General features: G+C 49.8%; 1 long non-coding RNA gene across 1 annotated transcript; it reads right to left on the bottom strand.

Moving 5' to 3' along the window:
• Positions 1–5,814: 5,814 nt before the first annotated feature.
• On the bottom strand, positions 5,815–9,521 carry LOC129059187 (uncharacterized). The gene is made up of 3 exons (XR_008524905.1): positions 9,223–9,521; positions 8,543–8,681; positions 5,815–6,350 (listed from the first exon to the last, which is right to left on the bottom strand). It is a non-coding gene; the product is annotated as an uncharacterized LOC129059187 (long non-coding RNA).
• Positions 9,522–19,280: the final 9,759 nt, after the last annotated feature.

Below are 19,280 nucleotides of genomic sequence, written 5' to 3'. Positions count from 1 at the left end.
TGTCATTCTGACATAGTTTTAAATGACCAGATGAAGATTATCATCAGATTATCATGTGGCTGGAACAATACTGACATAGAAATAATTGCTTTTTGACAGGTGGTCCGGCAATTTCCTGATTAGACCTACAAATTAGATGTCAGCAAGCTGCCCATACACGCCCTCCCTGGCCCTCAAAGAAGAATGCCCTGCTTCTCTGAGATTCCAACTTCTTGAAGCTTAGAGACTTTAATAGTGAGTAACCAAGGGCCTCTGACAAAGACTCTTCTATTGCCTTTCCAACATTATAGCGCCCATGTGATATAGATCCATCTTTAGTTGCAAATGAGACTATAGGGTGAAGTGAATATTCTTAATTTTTTAATACTGTACCAATGAAGGAACAGAGTAACAAAGTCTTGTGAATTAAAAAAAAAAAAAAAAATATCTTGCCAGGTGCAGTGGCTTACACCTCTAATCCTAGCACTTCGGAAGGCCAAGGTGGGCGAATCACCTGAGGTCAGGAGTTCGAGACCAGCCTGGCCAACATGGTGAAACCTCATCTCTACTAAAAATACAAAAATTAGCAAGGTGTGATGGTGTGCGCACCTGTAATCCCAGCTACTCAGGAGGCTGAGGCAGGAGAATCGCTTGAACCTGGGAGGCAGAGGTTGCATTGAGCCGAGATCGTGCCATTGCGGTGCAGCCTGGGCAACAAGAATAAAATTCCATCTATAAATAAATAAATTGTTTTAAAAAAATCCCTCTGTCAGTCGATCTACAACACATAAGTGAGTAATGCATTGTCTAGGCAAACTGCACCCTGGAAAGGTTCTGTTTTGGCTGAAGGACAGCTAGCAACCAGCCATGAGAAGGCGTGCACACACGGACAGCAGCTGCCTCGTAAAGATTGATGAACAGGGCAATGAAGATTTGCATGGGTTCGCGAATTCCAGAAGTATTCATGGAAAACTCCTCTGTGTCGGGCACTCTTCTAGGTGCTAGGGATACAGCACAGAACAGAACAGACACAAATGCCTGCTCTCCCGGAGGCTTTGTTCACTGAGGGGTACAGATAATAAATCAGTAAGAATGTGGGGTGCTGACAGCGGCCTGTGCTCATCAGGGAAACTAAGGAGGGAAGGGAGGGGGGCTCTAGGGGGTAGGGGTGGCAGTTTTAGCTGAGGTGTCCAGGAAAGGCCTCAAGAGAAGGCAACATTTGAATAAAGACCTGCAGGAGATGGTGGGGCAACCATGAGGAGGTCTCTCAGGGACAAAGACCACCAAGGCTGGGGCATGTCTGGGGTGCTGGAGAAAGTGGGGCAAGAGAACCAAGAGGAGGAGGAAGAAGGGTCAGAGATGCAGCGAGGGTCCAGGTACCGTGGGTCTGCGAGCCTTGTATGGCCTTGGATTGAATTTCAGTGACGGAGGAAGCTCTGTTGGAGGGTTTGGAGCTGAGGAGTTCTGCGATCTAATTGTATTTGAACGGAGTTGCTTGGCTTGAGTTGAGAAGAGACCACAGCAGGCAAAGGTGGAAGCAGGTGACAAGCCAGGAGGATCGTGGGAGCCGGGGAGAGAGTTAGCAGAGGGTGGATTCTGGACACATTTTGAAGGCGGAACTGACAGAATTTGCTGAAGACTGGAAGTGGGAGTGAGAGAAAAAAGAGAAGTTGAAGATGACTGTATAAAATATATCTCTTAAGATATTTTATCATATATATAGATTTGTGTGAGCAACATGAAGAATAAAGTTATCATTTGCAAAGAAGCCCAGAGGAGCAGGGGTTTTTTGGGAGGGATCACGGGAGGAGTTGATAGAAATGGCTGTCAGGCCAGGTGTGGTGGCTCAAGCCTGTAATCCCAACACTTTGGGAGGCCAAGGCAGGAGGATCACTTGAGGCCAGGAGTTGGAGACTAGATTGGGCAACATACCAAGATGTTTCGCTACAGAAACATTTTTATTAAATTTATGTATATATATATATATAATTATATATGTGTGTGTGTGTGTATATATATATATATATTTTTTTTTTTTTGAGACAGAGCTCTGTCACCCAGGTTGGAGTGCAGTGGCACTATCTCAGCTCACTGCAACCTCTGCCTCCCGGGTTCAAGCGATTCTCCTGCTTCAGCCTCCTGAGTAGCTGGGATTACAGACACGTGCCACCATGCCCAGCTAATTTTTGCATTTTTAGTAGAGACAGGGTTTCACCATGTTGGCCAGGCTGGTTTCGAACTCCTGACCTCAGGTGATCCGCCCGCCTCGGCCTCCCAAAGTACTAGGATTACAGGTGTGAGCCACCGCGCCCAGCCTCAATTTGTATATATTTTTAATAGACAGAGTTTTGCCGTGTTGCGCAGGGTGGTCAAAACTCCTGGGCTCAAGTGACCCTCCTGCCTCAACCTCCCAAAGTGCTGGGATTACAGGCATGAGCTGTACCTGGCCTAAATTTTTTAATGTACAAAAATTAAAATAAACTTAGAAATGGATATCAGGAGTTTGGGCACTTTAGGTTTCAGATGAGTGTTAGACAACTGAGTGGAAAGTCGGCAGCCAGGAGTCTGCAGCTGGAGTTCAGGGGGAGGCCTGGGATGGAGGTGTAAATTCCAGTAGTCAGCGTGGAGATGGTATTCAAAGCGATCAGACCAGTGACATCAATGAGGGAATCAAGGAATCTGTAGCCCTTGCTTAGGGAACAATAAAGGGAGGGGCAGAAGAGTGAAGGAGACCAAGAAAGGGGCTGCCAGGAGAGTCAGGCCACGGCAGGCGAGTGTGGTGTCCTGGGGCCGAGCTTCTTCCGGGAGGAGAGGGAGACAGCTGGTCCGATGCCTGCGCAAAGTCAGGGAGAACCAGGCCTGGAAATTGGCCATCAGACTCAACAACACGGAGGACCTTGGTGACCCCAAGTAGACCAGATGAACGGATGCATAAACCCAAATAGAGAGGCAGAGGAAAGGCTCCTGTGCCCCGGGCTGTTGTCCTGGATGTGTCCGTCACAGCCCCTGCCGCGCTCAGCCTGCTCCTGAAACACAGCTGCACCTGCACAGACCCAGGCTGCTGCTGGCACCTGGTGTCTTATTCTGGGCCACGTGGTAGGCTTGTCATTGGCCCTGCAGGGGCCTGACCTGGAGAGCTCTGCCATGTCCACCAGGTCACCTCTCTGAAATATGCAGAGGCAGGCTAGCAGCAGTGGAACCTGACTTTGCTGAGAGGCTGCACAGGAAAGGCGATGAGGCAGGAGGGCTACGAGGGATCACTGCAGGAGGAAGCTTCCCTTGGGCAGGAGGCATAGACAATGACAAGCAGATCACAGTGCAGTGGCTGCCTGGGGGCAGGAGAAGTGAGAAGCATCACAAGAAAAAGAGATGGAGACAGTGGCGGAGTCAGGTGACTGGTGGGGCACTAGAGTCGTTAGTTTCCAGAACCACCCACCAGCCCCAGACCCTCCAGGCTCCTCCAGATCCTTGCTCACCCATCGCTGTGTGTCTGCACATGAAAGCCCCACTACTTGAGCTAAACTCGAGGGCAAGAAAAACACCCGAATGCCACAGCGGCCACTATTTTACTAATGCAGAGCATGAGCTGGGCACGATGCGGTCACAGGGTCTTGAATTAAAGCAAAAGGACATAAACAAAACAGTGAATGCCATAGGAAGACCTGGGATCACGGAGAAGGTGTCAGGATTGATTGATTTACAGTGTGATAACTGAACGCGGGTCTTCCTGGTTGTCTAACAGGAAAGGCGTCAGTGTCTTACTGACTTCTTCCTTCCTCGCTTGACTGATCACGGGGTGAAGTGAGGAGAATGACGGGAAGGCCAGCTGTTCGTAGTGACGCTGTGGAATGATGTTTTGCTCTTTTAGACAGACCAGGTAGATGTCACCCTCAAACTGTGAGCACCGAGTGGGCCGGGGCCTTGGATTCCTGAGGTTTAGTGACCAGGTAGCAGGCATTTTTTGTTTTGTTTTTTTGTTTGTTTGTTTTCTTTTTTTGAGATGGCGTTTCGCTCTTGTCGCCCAGGCTGGTGTACAATGCCGCGATCTCGGCTCACTGCAACCTCTGCCTCCCGGGTTCAAGGGATTCTCCTGCCTCCACCTCCCAAGTAGCTGGAATTACAGGCACCTGCCACCACACCCAACTAATTTTGTATTTTTAGTAAAGACGGGGTTTCCCCATGTTGGCCAAGCTGGTCTCCAACTCCCGACCTCAGGTGATCTGCCCACCTCGGTCTACCAAAGTGCTGGGATTACAGGCATGAGCCACTGCGCCCAGCCTACAGGCATTTTTTAAAGATACCCTGGTGTCACTAGACCTTTGACTGGAGTTGTTATTTTTGTTGAGGTCAGTGGTAAAATTTGTTTTTTTTTCACACTTCCTGTACAAAATTCAGAATTTGTTATGGTTCTGAGCACTGGGGTCAGCTATCAGGAAGATTCTACAAGGGATCAGGAAACTTCCCAAACTAAATCATCTTAGTTTTCTAGGATCTCTGTTTTAGGGCACTAAAGGAAGAAGTTTCTAGATCCATTCCTGAACCATGGACATTAAAAAAGTATTAACTGTAGCCCCTAGATTTTTGTCTTGTGCTATGTGTGCTGAGTTTGATACTTATTATAATGATGTTTAAAATTTTATTTTAATTTTTTTTGAGACAGAGTCTTGCTCTGTCACCCAGGCTGGAGTGCAGTGGCACAATCTCAGCTCACTGCAACCTCCACCTCCCAGGTTCAAGCGATTCCCCTGCCTCAGCCTCCCAGGTAGCTGGGATTACAGGCACGTGCCACCACACCTGGCTGAGTTTTGTATTTTTAGTAGAGACTGGATTTCACCATGTTAGCCAGGCTGGTCTTGAACTCCTGGCCTCAGGTGATCCACCCTCCTTGGCCTCCCAAAGTGCTAGGATTATAGGGGTGAGCCACTGCACCTGGCCTTACAATGATGTTTATTGAACACCTACTTTGTACCAGGTTGTATAACAATAGTGGGAATGCCACATGAGTCAATGATAATGCTATTCCAGTCATGGAGTGTGGCATAGAAACTCAGTGCCTCCCAGTACAATTCGAGGCACTCACATGCTCTGCAGTAAAACCACCCAGGAATTATTCTGGCTTACAGCCTATTAACTTTTACCACTGCCTTAATACAAAGAGAATTTGATTACCAATTTACCCAGAGGGTTAAATTAATATTTACAAGAGTCATGGAGGCTGAGAAGTATTGTGAAATTCTAGATGTGCCTTGTCAATGCTGGATTTTTGTTTGACATCTCGTGGTCTCTCAGTGGTATTAAATTAACCTAAACTTGGCCCGAGGATGCCTCCACACTTGAGCCCTGACATAACAAACTGCCGCCTGGCTTAGTTCAGAAACTAACTGAAAACCTAACATAGGAGCATACTTCTGTAACAAACAGCTGAGCCTCACCTCATTACAGCAGCTGAGCTTCAGTCAACCATGGGTGGCCAACTGAGTGAACTTAGGCAAACGCCCAGCTGCAACCATTCAGCGCTAGACTGCCCTTCCATTTTCTATCCTCTGCTACTGCCTGACCACCGTGCTGTCTGGCCACGGTGCTTTGAACCTATTCCAGTACAGGGGCTGCCTGATTCTGGAATCATGAATAAATGATCAATTAAGGGTTTTTTTTGTTTTTTTTTTTTTTTGAGACAGAGTCTCGTTCTATTGCCCAGGGTGGAGTACAGTGACACGATCTCGGCTCACTGCAACCTCTGCTTCCCGGTTCAAGCGATTCTCCTGCCTCAGCCTCTTGAGTAGCTGAGATTACAGATGCACGCCACCACACCTGGCTATTTTTTTTTGTATTTTTAATAGAGATGGTGTCACCATGTTGGCCAAGCTGGTCACGAACTCCTGACCTCAAGTGATCTGCCCGCCTCGGCCTCCCAAAGTGCTGGGATTACAGGCGTGGGCCACCATGCCCGACCACAATTAAGATCTTTAAACTAAATTTGTTATCGTTTTTTGACCATTGTGACAAAAAATACTTATTACATTTCCCTTATTTAAATAGAATCAATGGGAACCCCTCCTGGGGCCACTGTCTCCCCAAAGCCTCTGCAGGCAGCTGGTCTGCTTAGCTGGGTGTCTTCCTCTTGGGCTGGGAAGCTCTTCAGAGGTGACTGAGTGGGGCCAGTTCTGTTTTGCCCACACTCTGTGGCCAAGCTGAGAATCAGTCCCTTTAGGAGAGGCAGAGAATGGGGTGGAGACCTGGGCTTCGGAGCCCCTCTGGCACTGCAGAGATGGGGTCCAGGGACCAAGGCGCAGGGTCTTGTTCTGTGTCTTCTTAGCTGTGTGTGAACTTGGGCACAAGCTGAACCCGTTACCGAGCCTCAGTTTCCTCACCTGTAAAAATGAAAAGACCAAGTCAGAGGGTTGTACAAGCACTGATGAGACGATGCAGCTCATGACACACGTTCACGAAACACCAGCTTTTTCTCTGCGAGGCTCAACCCTCTCTCCGCTGCGGGAGTGATCAGCGAGGAGGGGCCGGGGCTGCCTCAAGTAGGAGGCCCAGGAAGCCGGGGGGTGGTATGGAAGAGGAGGAAGGTGGGATAGAGACAGGTCGAGAGGCCCCAAGGGATGGTTGCACAGCCCCCACTCTTGGCAAGTGGCAGGAGGCTGGGAGTAGATGACAGAGATGGTTGGCCCGGTCACGCCCCATGGAAGAATGCAAGCTTGAGGCCAGAAAGTGGCATGGACTCTGAGTTTCTGTCACACCTGGGTATCAGGCTAGCATGAAGCTATTTTGTGACATAGGGAATTTCAGGCATTGGCGTTTCCCTGCTCACGTTATTATCTGAAATATAATTACCTCGTCTGACAAGTGTTTTTCAGAATGTGTCCACTGAATATCCTGTGGCCTCTTTTGATCCGAGGGAGGTAGGCAGGGAAGGTGGGATCCCCTGCCCCCATCCCCATCTCCCATCAGAGGAGAGAAACCCAAGATAGTGAATGTCAAGGTCCCAGGGTGCAGAGGCCGAGCACAGAGCCACCGCGGGCTGAAGGACAGCCCAGACCTCCTGACCCGATGCAGTTCTCTCCCCTGGAGCACAGTTCTCTCTCTTGTGGTTGAAAGATCAAATCTGCAGTGAGGGCTCACCAAGGGCAGGTCACTTACACAGCACAGTTTGTTTGAACTAATTTATCTCTGTAGATATTGAAAACACACACACACACACACACACACACACACACCAGAAACTCACATAACAAAGGCTTAGGCAGGTCCCTTGAGTGAGCTCTGAACAAGTTGCTCTCTGCTATCCAGAGCCTACATCCAGACCAGTAGGGCACCAATGGGCAGGTAGGTCCATACAACAAAAGGAACAGCCGAGTAGGCCGCAGCACAGCAATAATACAGCACTAATGACAATAGTTTATGTGTCCCCAATCCAGCATCTGACATCGATGACAATTCCCAGTTACTGAGGATTTGCCTTGTACATGTGCTATGGTTTTACAGGGTGATTCATTGAGGAATTAATTTGTGTTTTCCACGTTGTCGTTCTTGCTGTTTTCTTTGTTTCTCCTTTGCCATCCCAAGTATCGGGCTCTCCAGCCTCATGTTGGAGATTGTGTGAAATCTCTCCTTCAGGGCACAGGACAGAGCCCTTGGAGGACAAGAGGTGGAGGGTGATGAGTGCCAGAGGCTTGGAGACAGCTCCCAAGGCTGGCAGCAGAATAGATGTGCATGTGTGTGTGTGCGTGTGTGTGTGTGTATTCTGCTGGTAATAAAGACAAGCCCTGCCACATCAGCCCACACTCAGGCCCCTCAGGAAGGAGGAAGTAACCCAGAGGGCTTGGTTGGGAGGGGGCCCTGGGAGGCCTGGCCCTGCCCTCCATGGCTGTCAGTCTTAGGGACCAGGCTGGCTGGGCTGGGCGGGGGCTTGGCATCACCCTGAGGGACTAGGGCTAAAGGCCCAGCCCTGACTTTCTGGACATCACAGGGTTACCAACGACTCTCATGTGATCCCAGAGACAAAAAGGACACCTGAAATTCCACGGATTGAATTTCTCACCACAGAGGCAAGCTGATTTAATATGATTTGGGAACATTCTGAATGTGGCACTTTTTTTTAATACTCCAAGTCTATGCGTAAAATTTATCACCATTAAATGTATATCACCTCAATAAAAACTCACAATAGTCTTATGAAGTGGGTGTCATTGACATCCCCATTTTGCAGAGGAGGTTGAGCCTCAGAGGGTTAAGTAACTTGATCACTCACAGCAGAACTTTCAATGCAACCCCCCTGCTTGGGAAGGCCACCTTCCCTGCATCATCGTCTTTGGGTAATAATTGGTTATGGAGTTTTATTCTTGAATTTGGTGAAACCTTTATTCTGACATGGTTTCTCCTGAATTCCTTTATGAGAAATTGAATTCATGGTCTAGCACCCACCGTATCGCCTCACTTGGCCACAGCACCTGGATGCACAGCTGTCTGGGGGAGTGGGGGACAGTGGGCACCGAGTCCTGAAGAAGACCAGGGCCCATGGTTACCACTGGCTCCCCGCCCCAAACACCCTCCTCACCTGGGCCCCCTTTGGTCCCGTGCTGAGCTTCCTGGCATCTCCCTCCCGGAGGCAGAAGCTGTTTCCCTCCCTGACAGGAGGGCACAGAAGGGCACTAAAGGTGTCACTCATCACGTGCCCCCAAGCCTCTTCCTCTCAGCTGTGCAGGGAAGGGCAGATCATGCTCAGTGTTATTTAAAAACTCAAAAAAAAAAAAAAGAAAGAAAAGAAAGAGAGAGAAAAAAATGAAAGAAAGAAAGAGAAAGAAAGAAAGGAAAGGGAAGGAAGGAAGAAGGCAGGAAGGAAAGAAAGAAAAGAGAGAGAGGAAGGAAGGAAGGGAAAGAAGAAGAGAAAGAAGAAAAGAAAGAAAAAAAGGAGAGAAAGAAGAAAAGAAAGAAAAAAAGGAGAGAAACAAAGAAGAAAGAAAGGAAAAGAAAGAAAGAGGAAAGGAAGGAAGAAAGGAAAGAATGAAAGAAAAGAAAGAGAAGAAGGAAGGAAAGGAAAGAAGGAAGAGGAGAAAGAAGAAAGAAAGAAAGAAGGAAGGAAGAAAAAAGAGAGAAAGCAAGAAGAAAGAAAAAGGGAAAGCAAGAGGAAAAGAAAGGAAGAAAGAAAAGAAAGAAAGGAAAGAGAAAAAGAAAAGAAAGAGAAAGAGATCCATAAGAGAGTTCTTTGTAACAGTTTGGTAACCCGAACAGAAAAACCTTTGATAAATTCCCTGAGAGAGCTTCAATCTTTCTCCTCTCTCTCGTGGAGGGATGGCAGCAGGTCAGCCCTGAAACAGGATGACCCGCATCAATAAAGCCCTGGTCCTGGAGGAAGGAAGTGGGGTCTGGTTTCCCCGGTGGCTATAAAAAATCGGGGCTTTGTTTCTCAGGACTGCTCTTCCAGTAGCTGTAAAGCACGGTGCTTTGCTTTGGCAGGACAAGCGCCTTCTGAAGACAAAGAGTCGTTTTACAGGCGCCGCGCCACGCCCCGCCGCCCCGGAGCCCCTCCGAGCTCGCCCGAGATTCCGCCCTGAGGCCACTGGGTGGCGCCCGAGGAGCCGAGATTGCGGTTGAGGACGCCGCTTGCAGCGTCTGTGGGGCCTGACTGGGCACAGCGGTCACAGAGGTGATGCGGGAGGAGGCTGCGCGGAAGGGGAGCGGGCCAGCCCCTCCACAACCACTTGCAGCGTGGATAGTCCAGGTTTGCTCTCTTTTACATAAAGAAAGAATAGAGCACATCTTTTTTTTCTTCTTTATTTATTTATTATTATTATACTTTAAGTTCTAGGGTACATGTGCACAACGTGCAGGTTTGTTACATATGTATACATGTGCCATGTCGGTGTGCTGCACCCATCAACTCGTCATTTACATTAGGTATATCTCCTAAAGCTATCCCTCCCCCCTCCCCCTACCCCACCCCACGACAGGCTCCGGTGTGTGATGTCCCCCTTCCTGTGTCCAAGTGTTCTCATTGTTCAGTTCTCACCTATGAGTGAGAACATGCGGTGTTTGGTTTTCTGTCCTTGTGAGTCTTGCTCTGTCGCCCAGGCTGGAGTGCAGTGGCGCGATCTCGGCTCACTGCAAGCTCCGCCTCCCGGGTTCACGCCATTCTCCTGCCTCAGCCTCCCGAGTAGCTGGGACTACAGGCGCCCGCCACCACGCCCGGCTAATTTTTTTGTATTTTTTTAGTAGAGACGGGATTTCACCGCGTTAGCCAGGATGGTCTTGATCTCCTGACCTTGTGATCCCCCCGCCTCGGCCTCCCAAAGTGCTGGGATTACAGGCGTGAGCCACCGTGCCCGGCCTCTTTTTTATTTTTTAAACTGCCCCTTGAGGAGCAGGGCTACCTCATAGGCAGTGTGCCCTGGGTAGCCAAAAGCTACCCTTTCTTTATTTTTATTTTATTTATTTATTTATTTATTTATTTTTGAGACGGAGTCTCGCTCAGTCGCCCAGGCTGGAGTGCAGTGGTGCGATCTCGGCTCACTGCAAGCTCCGCCTCCCGGGTTCACGCCATTCTCCTGCCTCAGCCTCCCGAGTAGCTGGGACTACAGGCGCCCGCCACCACGCCGGGCTAATTGTATTTTTTAGTAGAGACGGGGTTTCACCGTGTCAGCCAGGATGGTCTCAATCTCCTGACCTCGTGATCCGCCCACCTCGGCCTCCCAGAGTGCTGGGATTACAGGCGTGAGCCACCGCGCCCGGCCTTTATTTTATTTTTTGAGACAGAGTCTCGCCCTGTTGCCCAAGATGGAGTGCAGTAGTGCGATCTTGGCTCACTGCAACCTCCACCTCCTGAGTACAAGCGATCCTCCCACCTCTTCCTCCCAGAGTTCTGGGATTACAGGTATCAGCCATCGTGCCTGGCCTACATAAAATTATTTTTAAATATTTTATAAAATTACCTTCAGATGATGTGTATAAGGGGTATATGAGACATAAATGAATATGAAACATAAATGAATTAGACTTGGATCCCATCCCCAAGATATCTCATTATGTATATGCAAATATTTAAAAATCCAAAAAACATCCAAAATTCAAAACACTTCTCGCCCAAGCCATTCTAGTTAAGGGGTAATCAACCTGTTTTTGGAAAATGCTATTTTTATTGGTCTGTAGAAGACCATCTGAGTTAATTTAAAGGTTAGAGCTCAGCTGCAGGCACATGTAGCTTCCAGGCCCGTGACCTGGCGAAGGCTTGCTGCCCCACAGCCCCTCCTGCATGCAGGCACGGAAGGAGCTAACACGATCGTTTGATTCCTTGCTTGGCTGCCTGCGCCCGGTGGGCCCCTTCAGCCCCCAGCATGTCCACAGTTGCTCAGGGACAGCTCCTGCATTCTGGACCAGGAGACGGTCCAGGGACCAGGCCTTAGGATCAGCCCCTCCTCTTGGCTGTTCTCTTGAATAAACTTGCTTAGCAACTTCATTCTTTTTTTTTTTTTTTTTTTTTTTGAGACAAGGTCTTGTCCTTTGCCCAGGCTGGAGTGCAATGGCACAATCTCGGCTCACTGCAACCTCCGCCTCCCCGGTTCAAGCGATTCTCCTGCCTCAGTCTCCCAGGTAGCTGGGATTACAGGCGCCCGCCACCACACCTAGCTAATTTCTTCTATTTTTAGTAGAGACGGGGTTTCACTATGTTGGCCAGGCTGGTCTCAAACTCCTGACCTTGTGATCCGCCCGCCTCAGCCTTCCAAAGTGCTGGAATTACAGGTGTGAACCACCGCGCCTGGCCAGCAACTTCATTCTTAAAAAGCAAACTATCCTAGAAACTAGAGATCTTCCCTAGCCTCTCCACCTTCCTGCTTGGCTACTTCATACCTTTCCCTTCCCTTCTCAACAAGCTTTAGGATGGGCTTGCCTGCGAGCACCCACCGGCTCTACCTCCTCCCTCCCAGTCACTCGAAGCCACCCCAGGTTAGTTTCTGTCCCTTCTGCTCTTGGAACTCATGTCCGTTCTCCCAAATCTAGATGCTTTAATCTCTTTTCTCTCATGGTGTCTCTATTGTATGTGATACTCATGGTCCTGATCTCCTTGAACTCCTTCCTGCCTGGGCTTCTGCAGCAATCACATCCCTTGGATTTCCTCCTAGACCCCAAACTCCCCTTGTTCCCATTGTGGAATCCATTTTCCACAAAGCACCATGCTGGGTGTGGAAGGGAGCCCGCACAGGGCCCCACGGCATCGGGGGTAATGGGCTCGGACTTGGGAGAAAAAGTGACTGGCGTTCCTCCTCCCCATTTATATTTACTAAGTTACAGCAACCGTGGTCAAGTCTCCCAAATACTGAGCAGATTCCCAAGATCCAAGGATACGGGTGAGGAGTAGTGGGAGGGGCTGGAAAGCATGAAAGGCGTGTGAAAGGTGTTCAGCGCTGGGCTTGCTGTTCGGGTGCCGTCTCACAGGCTCGTATCATCTTGCCTGTGCGAGGCTGGCCAGTGGCCCCTTCCTGGGGTGTGCTGAGCAGTCAGCATCGCTCTGGGCTCCCTCAGGGAATGCTGGAACCCTGGTGCTACGGTTATCTGTTGCGGCGTAGCAAGCCATCCCAAAGCTTCACTGAAATAGCAGATCATCAGATCTGCAGCTGGGACACAGATGGGGTGGGGGAAAGCTCATCTCTGCTCCACATGGCATTGACTGGGCCCCAGGGCAGCTGCATCGGGGGCTGGAGGATCCATTTACAGGATGGGTCTTGCACATGGCTGGAAAATCGGAGTTGGCTGTTGGCTGGGAGCTCAAGCCAGGCTGAGGGCCAAGGGCCTTGGTCCCTGTCCCCGAGGGCTTTTCTATGATCTGGTTGGCTTTTCTAGTCTAGGCCTTTTCAGGCTGGGGCTGGGTGGGAACACACACTAGAGTTGAGCCCAGAAGGTTCTGAGCATGGCTTATACCCTCTTTTCTTTCTCCATCCCAGCTTTAAGATGACTGCCCTTTGGATGTGGCCAAGCTTGCAGAGGAAAGACAGGCTGTTAGAAATTTGATTCATTGCCTCTGCCAGGAGGGTGGACAGGACGGTAGAAAGACTAAGTGCTTGAACTTCAAGGAGTTTTTCAGCAGCCTGACACTTGCATTTGGGGGCAAGAGAATTCTCTGAGTGAAGGGAAGAGCGATGAGGGGCAGACTGAGCTCCTGAGTGAGCGTGTCTGAGCGCCCGCCCAGCTGCCTGCTTCCCAAGCACAGTGTCGACATCCTGCTGCCTCTGTCGTCCTCATGGGTACATTCTTAGTACTGGGCTGATTTTGAGCTTCTCTTTCTAGTTATTTTATTGTGTTTCAAAAGTAATGGAAATTCGGCTGGGTGCAGTGGCTTATGCCTGTAATCCCTGTACCTTGGGAGGCCGAGGTGGGTGGATCACCTGAGGTCAGATTCCTCAGGTGAGGAACACCTGAGGTCAGGAGTTCAAGACCAACCTGGCCAACTTGATGAAACCCTGTCTCTTCTAAAAATACAAAAAATTAGCCGGGCGTGATGGCGCGTGCTTGTAGTCCCAGCTACTTGGGAGGCTGAGGCAGGAGAGTCGCTTGAACCTGGGAGGCAGAGGTTGCAGTGAGCTGAGATCACGCCATTGCACTCCAGCCTGGGCGACAGAGCGAGACTCCATCTTGGAAAAAAAAAAAAAAAAGTCATGGAAATTCATAGTCATGAGGCCCAGCCAGCCCAGGCGTTTTCCTCTGAGGGGGAGACAAGGAAGTGAGATGTCATGCCAACTAAGGTGGCCATCTGCGCAGCAAGTCTTCAACTGAAGACACTAATTTACCTTCCAAACTGAGAGCTGCCAAGCAGCTCTCAGGGTAATGACACCGTCTCACTGCAGACCCAGACCAAATCTGAGCCCTTGACCTTGAGTGACACTACCTCCCACGGCTCTTCCATAAAGGGGAGAAAGATGGTGAGTCAGCAGAGTGACTCCTTCCAATTAGGAAGGTGACAAAGGACATAAATACACTAAGCACTGAGGCTGGCAGGGTAAGTGGCTCAGTGCCAACAACCACAGTGGCCTTTTACACCAATTAGGTGTATTTCCTGATAGAATCTTCCTTTTGCAAGCATTGAATTAATTTCCTTTTCACACACAGTCCCTCCTGTCCCCATCAGACCAGGGGCTCCACATGGCCTTCACCCAGGGAGAATTTATCAAGCCCAGTGAAGAAGGTGAACATTTGTTTTAAAAGATTTTCCACCCAGAGGAACCCGTGACTCTGGGGATGCCACTAGAAGTCAGCTTGGGGCCCAGGAATTATTCCTTTGGAGATCCCATCTATCTCCATCAAAACCTTGCCAGATGACCTTGTGAAAAGTCTACCAAAGACTGTGATTCAGCTTCCCCGGAGAAATCTCAGCCGGGAGGATTTGGGAAATTTTGTGGGCTTTTCAGCTGGACCTTGATGGATGGATAGGACCTACATAAAACCAAGAGGCAGGCACTGGGCAGAGAGGGAGGGTGATCCCTGTGGGAAGAAGAGCAGGACATGGAGAAGGACACCCTGGCAATGAAGCTGCCCATGGCAAATGAAGCTGCCCGTGGCAAGGGAAGGGTACCCACACAATTTGGGGTCTGACATCCCTAGGTTCAACTTTCTGCCCCATTTTTAAGACCTTTGGCAGGACCATGTTTGAAATCTGTGTCAATATCTAAGGAGGGGAGATTAAAATAACTGCCTCAACAGAGTTGCTGTGTGAGTTAAATGAGAGAATGTATGTATGCAGCTGTTTGAGGATGGGAGGGGTTCTGATAAGATATGCCATCAGTAGTAAACACAGTGTATTTGTGTATTTGGAGGCCAGGAGACTAGTCTGATGGGGGCACAGGGCTTGTGTTGGGAAGGAGAGGGAGGCGAGTTTAAAGGGTGGTGGTGTGTAACTGTGGAATCACTCTGAATATTGGCACTGGAAGATTTTGGACACACCACTTTGCAGGTGCATAACCTGAACCCCAGATGATGTGGAGTTCTTATCACATGAACGCTGTATTCATAATATCATCTGAATATCTGGCCTTTTCAAGAATACAAGAGCACTGAGGGCAGAGACTGTAACTTACACATCTTTGCAAACTGCTATAAAACCCAGCACATCATACTGCTGCTCAGTCACTACTTTGTGAATGGGAGGAGCATGAGCTCATTAAAGAAATGTGGTAACTATACCAATGGTTTAGTACTCTGAAGCTCACCAGTTAGTCAGATCAAAACTGGTGATCAAAACGAATCAGATGGCTGAGGTATGAACGTAGGTGAGTCAGGCGGCTGGATGAGATGGCTCCATAAAGAGCTCTGGAATTCTTTCTGTCCTGGGCACAGCCCTTATGAAAGAAGCCAAAAGAAAAAGGGACTGGAAAAATATAGATAATATCCAATGCCAGCAAAGGTGTCGTTAAACAGGCACTCAGATGCGATTCTCAGTGCAGGATAAATTGGCACAAACACTTAGGAAGGCAATTTGGCAATGTGTATTCAAAGAGGTATGGCCTTTGAGCCAATCATTCCACACAAGTGGATTTATCTGTATTTTATTTATTTTATTTTATTTTTTGAGACAGGGTCTCACCCTGTCACCCAGGCTGGAGCGCAGTGGCATGATCTCACCTCACTGTGACCTCTGCCTCCCGGGTTCAAGCATTTTCCTGCCTCAGCCTCCCAAGTAGCTGGGACTACAGGCGCCCGCCACCATGCCTGGCTGATTTTTCTATTTTTAGTAGAGACGGGGTTTCATTATGTTGACCAGGCTGGTCTTGAACTCCTGACCTCATGATCAGCCCACCTCGGCCTCCCAAAGTGCTGGGATTACAGACTTGAGCCACCGCGCCTGGCCAGATTTATCCTTTAATGTCTGAATTAAAGGAGGGGCCAAGCAGGGAGGGCACCTGCATGGGAGGGAAGACCCACGGGGAATGTACAGCCTACAATGTCAAGGTAGGTGTCCATGTGGGGGCTGGGGCGAGAGGACACAGTAGGATGGCAGAATCCACGTGCTTGGAGGGGGCATCTGTGTAGGGGCAGTGGAGGCAGCAGCCAGAGAAGGGTACCCAAGTCCAAGCAGTACGATAGTGGGACAGAGGGAATGGGAGACTGGATACATGGAGGAGGAGGACTCCGTAAGTAAATATATTGAGGGTGATGGGAGCCGGGTTTCTCACTACTAGAGAGAACAGTTATAATTATGGAAAACAAGAAAACTAGATTGAAGTCTCAGGTGCAAAACTGAAAATGGGGCAATTGATGTGAACTCACAGTTGCAAACTTTACCGGTGAAAAATGCCCTCCTGGCTGGTCATGGTGGCTCACGCCTATAATCCTAGCACTTTGGGAGGCCAAGGTGGGTGGATCACTTGAGGCCAGGAGTTCGAGACCAGCCTGGCCAACATGACGAAATTGCATCTCTACTACAAATACACACATTTGCCTAGCGTGGTGGCACATGCCTGTAATCTCAGCTACTTGGGAGGTTTGAGGCATGAGAATCGCTTGAACCTGAACCTGGGAGGTGAAGGTTGCAGTGACCCAAGATTGCACCATTGGGTAAAAGAGTGAGAATCAGTCTGAAAGGAAGGAAGGGAGGAAGGGAGGGAGGGAGGGAGGGAGGAAGGAAAGAAGGAAGGAAGGAAGGAAGGAAGGAAGGAAGTTGAGCACCTTTTCAATTTGCTTATCCTCCATTTTTAGTTCCTTCTCTGAAATGTGTGTTTACATCTTTTGTCATTAAGAGTTTTGGGGATATTAGTAAACTTAGCCATTCATTCCTAATAAGTATCATGAATATTTTCCCAGTTCTTCAGTTGTTTTGGTTTGGTTTTGTTTTTTTGGAGACGGAGTCTCAGTCTGTTGCCCAGGCTGGAGTGCAGTTGCGCGATCTCGGCTCACTGCAGCCTCTATCTCCTGGGTTCAGGCAATCCTCTTGTCTCCAGAGTAGTTGGGAATACAGATGTGCACCACCGTGCCTGAGTAATTTTTGTTGTTGTTGTTGTCTTTTTTCAGTAGAGACGAGGTCTTGCTGTGTTACCCAAACTGGTCTCTAACTCCTGGGCTCAAGCAATCCTCTGTGCTGTACCGCGAGTACTTCCTCTTTTATTTTTTTAAATAAATAGAGACGGGATCGCACCATGTTGTCCGGGCTGGTCTTGAATTCCTGGCCTCAGGCGATCCTTTGGGAGGCCGCTGTGGCCTCTCAAAGTGCTAGGATTACAGGCCTGAGCCACCATGCCCGGCCCCAGTTCTTCAGTGGTATATTGTTTTATAGCCAACCTAGGTTTAAAATTTTGTATTTGGTCGGGCTTTTCCATTTTTTCCCCTGATGTTTTCTGAGTTTTGTATCGTGCTTACAAACAGCTTTCCCTTCTCATTACTCTACACTGATGCACCCGTATTTTTGTCGCGGTTTCTTATTCCCGTGCGCGTGCAGTGTTCAATGCATCTGGGTGCTGCGTGGAAGGCGTGCCCTGCTCAGCGACAGAGCCTGGGCGCGGGCTTCCTCCAGCACAGGGGGCGAGGGGTTTGCCCTGGAGTCACTTAGCCACCGCCTGAGCTTGGGCCACTTCCTCCACCACTTCTGTCTCCATTTCCTCGTCTGTTAAATGCGCTAACAGTAGAACCCGCCTCAGAGGAGACTCTAGAGGTCATCGTGGTGATCTACGCCAGCTTAGAGCTGAGCCTGGCCCAGAGTACATGCTGAATCTAAACGCTCAGTGTTGTTATGTGTTGTGTTATGTTATGTTATATTATGTTATGTTATGTTATGTTATGTTATGTTATGTTATGTTATGTTTGTTATGTTATGTTATGTTATGTTGTTATGTTATGTTATGTTTGTTATGTTATGTTATGTTATGTTATGTTATGTTATGTTATGTTATGTTATGTTGCTATATCATGCACCATCATAGGTTTGAATCCGGGGCCCAGCGTCCCTGGTGCCGGCGCCTGGCAGCGGGAGGGTGTGGATGGAGCCGCAGCAGGGTTGCCCCGCGGGCTGAGCAGCCCTCCCAGCTCTGCCCGCGGCCGGGGCGGACCCGGGAGACGCCAGACCTGTGGCGGGGTGAGCGGGGGCGGGTTCGCCGCAGCCGGGGCGAGGCTCGCTGTCATCGCTAGGAGGCTCTGTTGCCACTAGGACCTTGCGATCTCCGACTTCGGGGCTTGCGGGCTGGTTCTCAGAATGCAGTCTCTCCCGGGCCCGGCGGCCTCTTCAGCACCGCGGTCCCAGTGGGCTCGGCGTGCTTTTTAATAAAGGAAATTAAACACACACGGTCTTTCTCTCTCACACACAGAGTGCTTAAATAATTAACAAATCGAGGCTTAAGGACAGAGATTTCCTGGCTTTGGCTGGGTGGAAGCCAGCCACTTAAGGCGGGGGCTGGTGAGCCGCCGCCCCTGGAGGAGCTAGGGGCGCACGCCACGTGCGGGTGCTCGGGCCTGCACCCCTGCTCGGGAGACCTGGAGCGGGGAGAGCGCCCGGGCTACCCAGGACCTGGCCATCTGGCACTTCCTCCGAGTTTAGGGTGCGCTGAGTCAGCTGCGGGGGCCAGCGGGGGCCAGTTAGGGGTCTGCAAAACAGCAGTTCTCGGCCTCTCCTCTTTTCCTGACACTCGCAGCCTCTGCCCACGTGGTCACCTTTGCCCCACGTTTTCTGCTGTGCTGCACGGCCAGCACTTCCTCTTTTCCTTTCTTTCTTTTTTTAATTTAAATTTTGCCTTTTTTTAAAAAGAGAGACAGGGTCTCGCTGTGTTGGCCAGGCTGGTCTCAAACTCCTGGCCTCAAGTAATCTTCCCACCTGAAGCACATCTTTTTTTGTTGCAGCGACTGATCGCCCCTCTTCCTCTTCCCCACTTGGTTTGGATGGTAAAGTGGATCCTCCCGAGGCAGGCTGGGCTGGAAGGCTCTCCTTCAGGGGGCCCTGCCCTAATTACCCTAACTACCCTCATTTCTCACGCCTCTCCGGTCCCCGTGGCTGCCAAGCCTCCTCGGAGAACCCAAGGGCGCCTGCAAGTTCTGCCGCCTCCGGAGCCTTCACAGCGGCCTGGGGTCCCCCCTCCCCTCTTTGCTGAGCAGCAAACTTCTCTGCTCTTTCCTGAACGCCCCAGACTAACATGCTTGGCTCTGAGCCTGCTCTTCATTTCAGTGTCCACTAAGCAGACACACCTATATGTTAGGGCTGGAAACAGGCCGCATGTCTCTATCAGAGGGCAGGAGGAGGTCGTTCCTGTCTTCTTTATTAGGTTGTATATGTCCATCTCCATCGCGCCCAGAGCATCCTGCCCCACTGAATCTTTCTAGTCGACTCTTCT

The sequence above is a fragment of the Pongo abelii genome, chromosome 3 (genome assembly GCF_028885655.2).
Source record: "Pongo abelii isolate AG06213 chromosome 3, NHGRI_mPonAbe1-v2.0_pri, whole genome shotgun sequence".
Classification (NCBI taxonomy): domain Eukaryota; kingdom Metazoa; phylum Chordata; class Mammalia; order Primates; family Hominidae; genus Pongo; species Pongo abelii.
The sequence above is the reverse complement of the archived record's forward strand: the minus strand, read 5'-3'. Positions and strand labels throughout refer to the sequence as shown.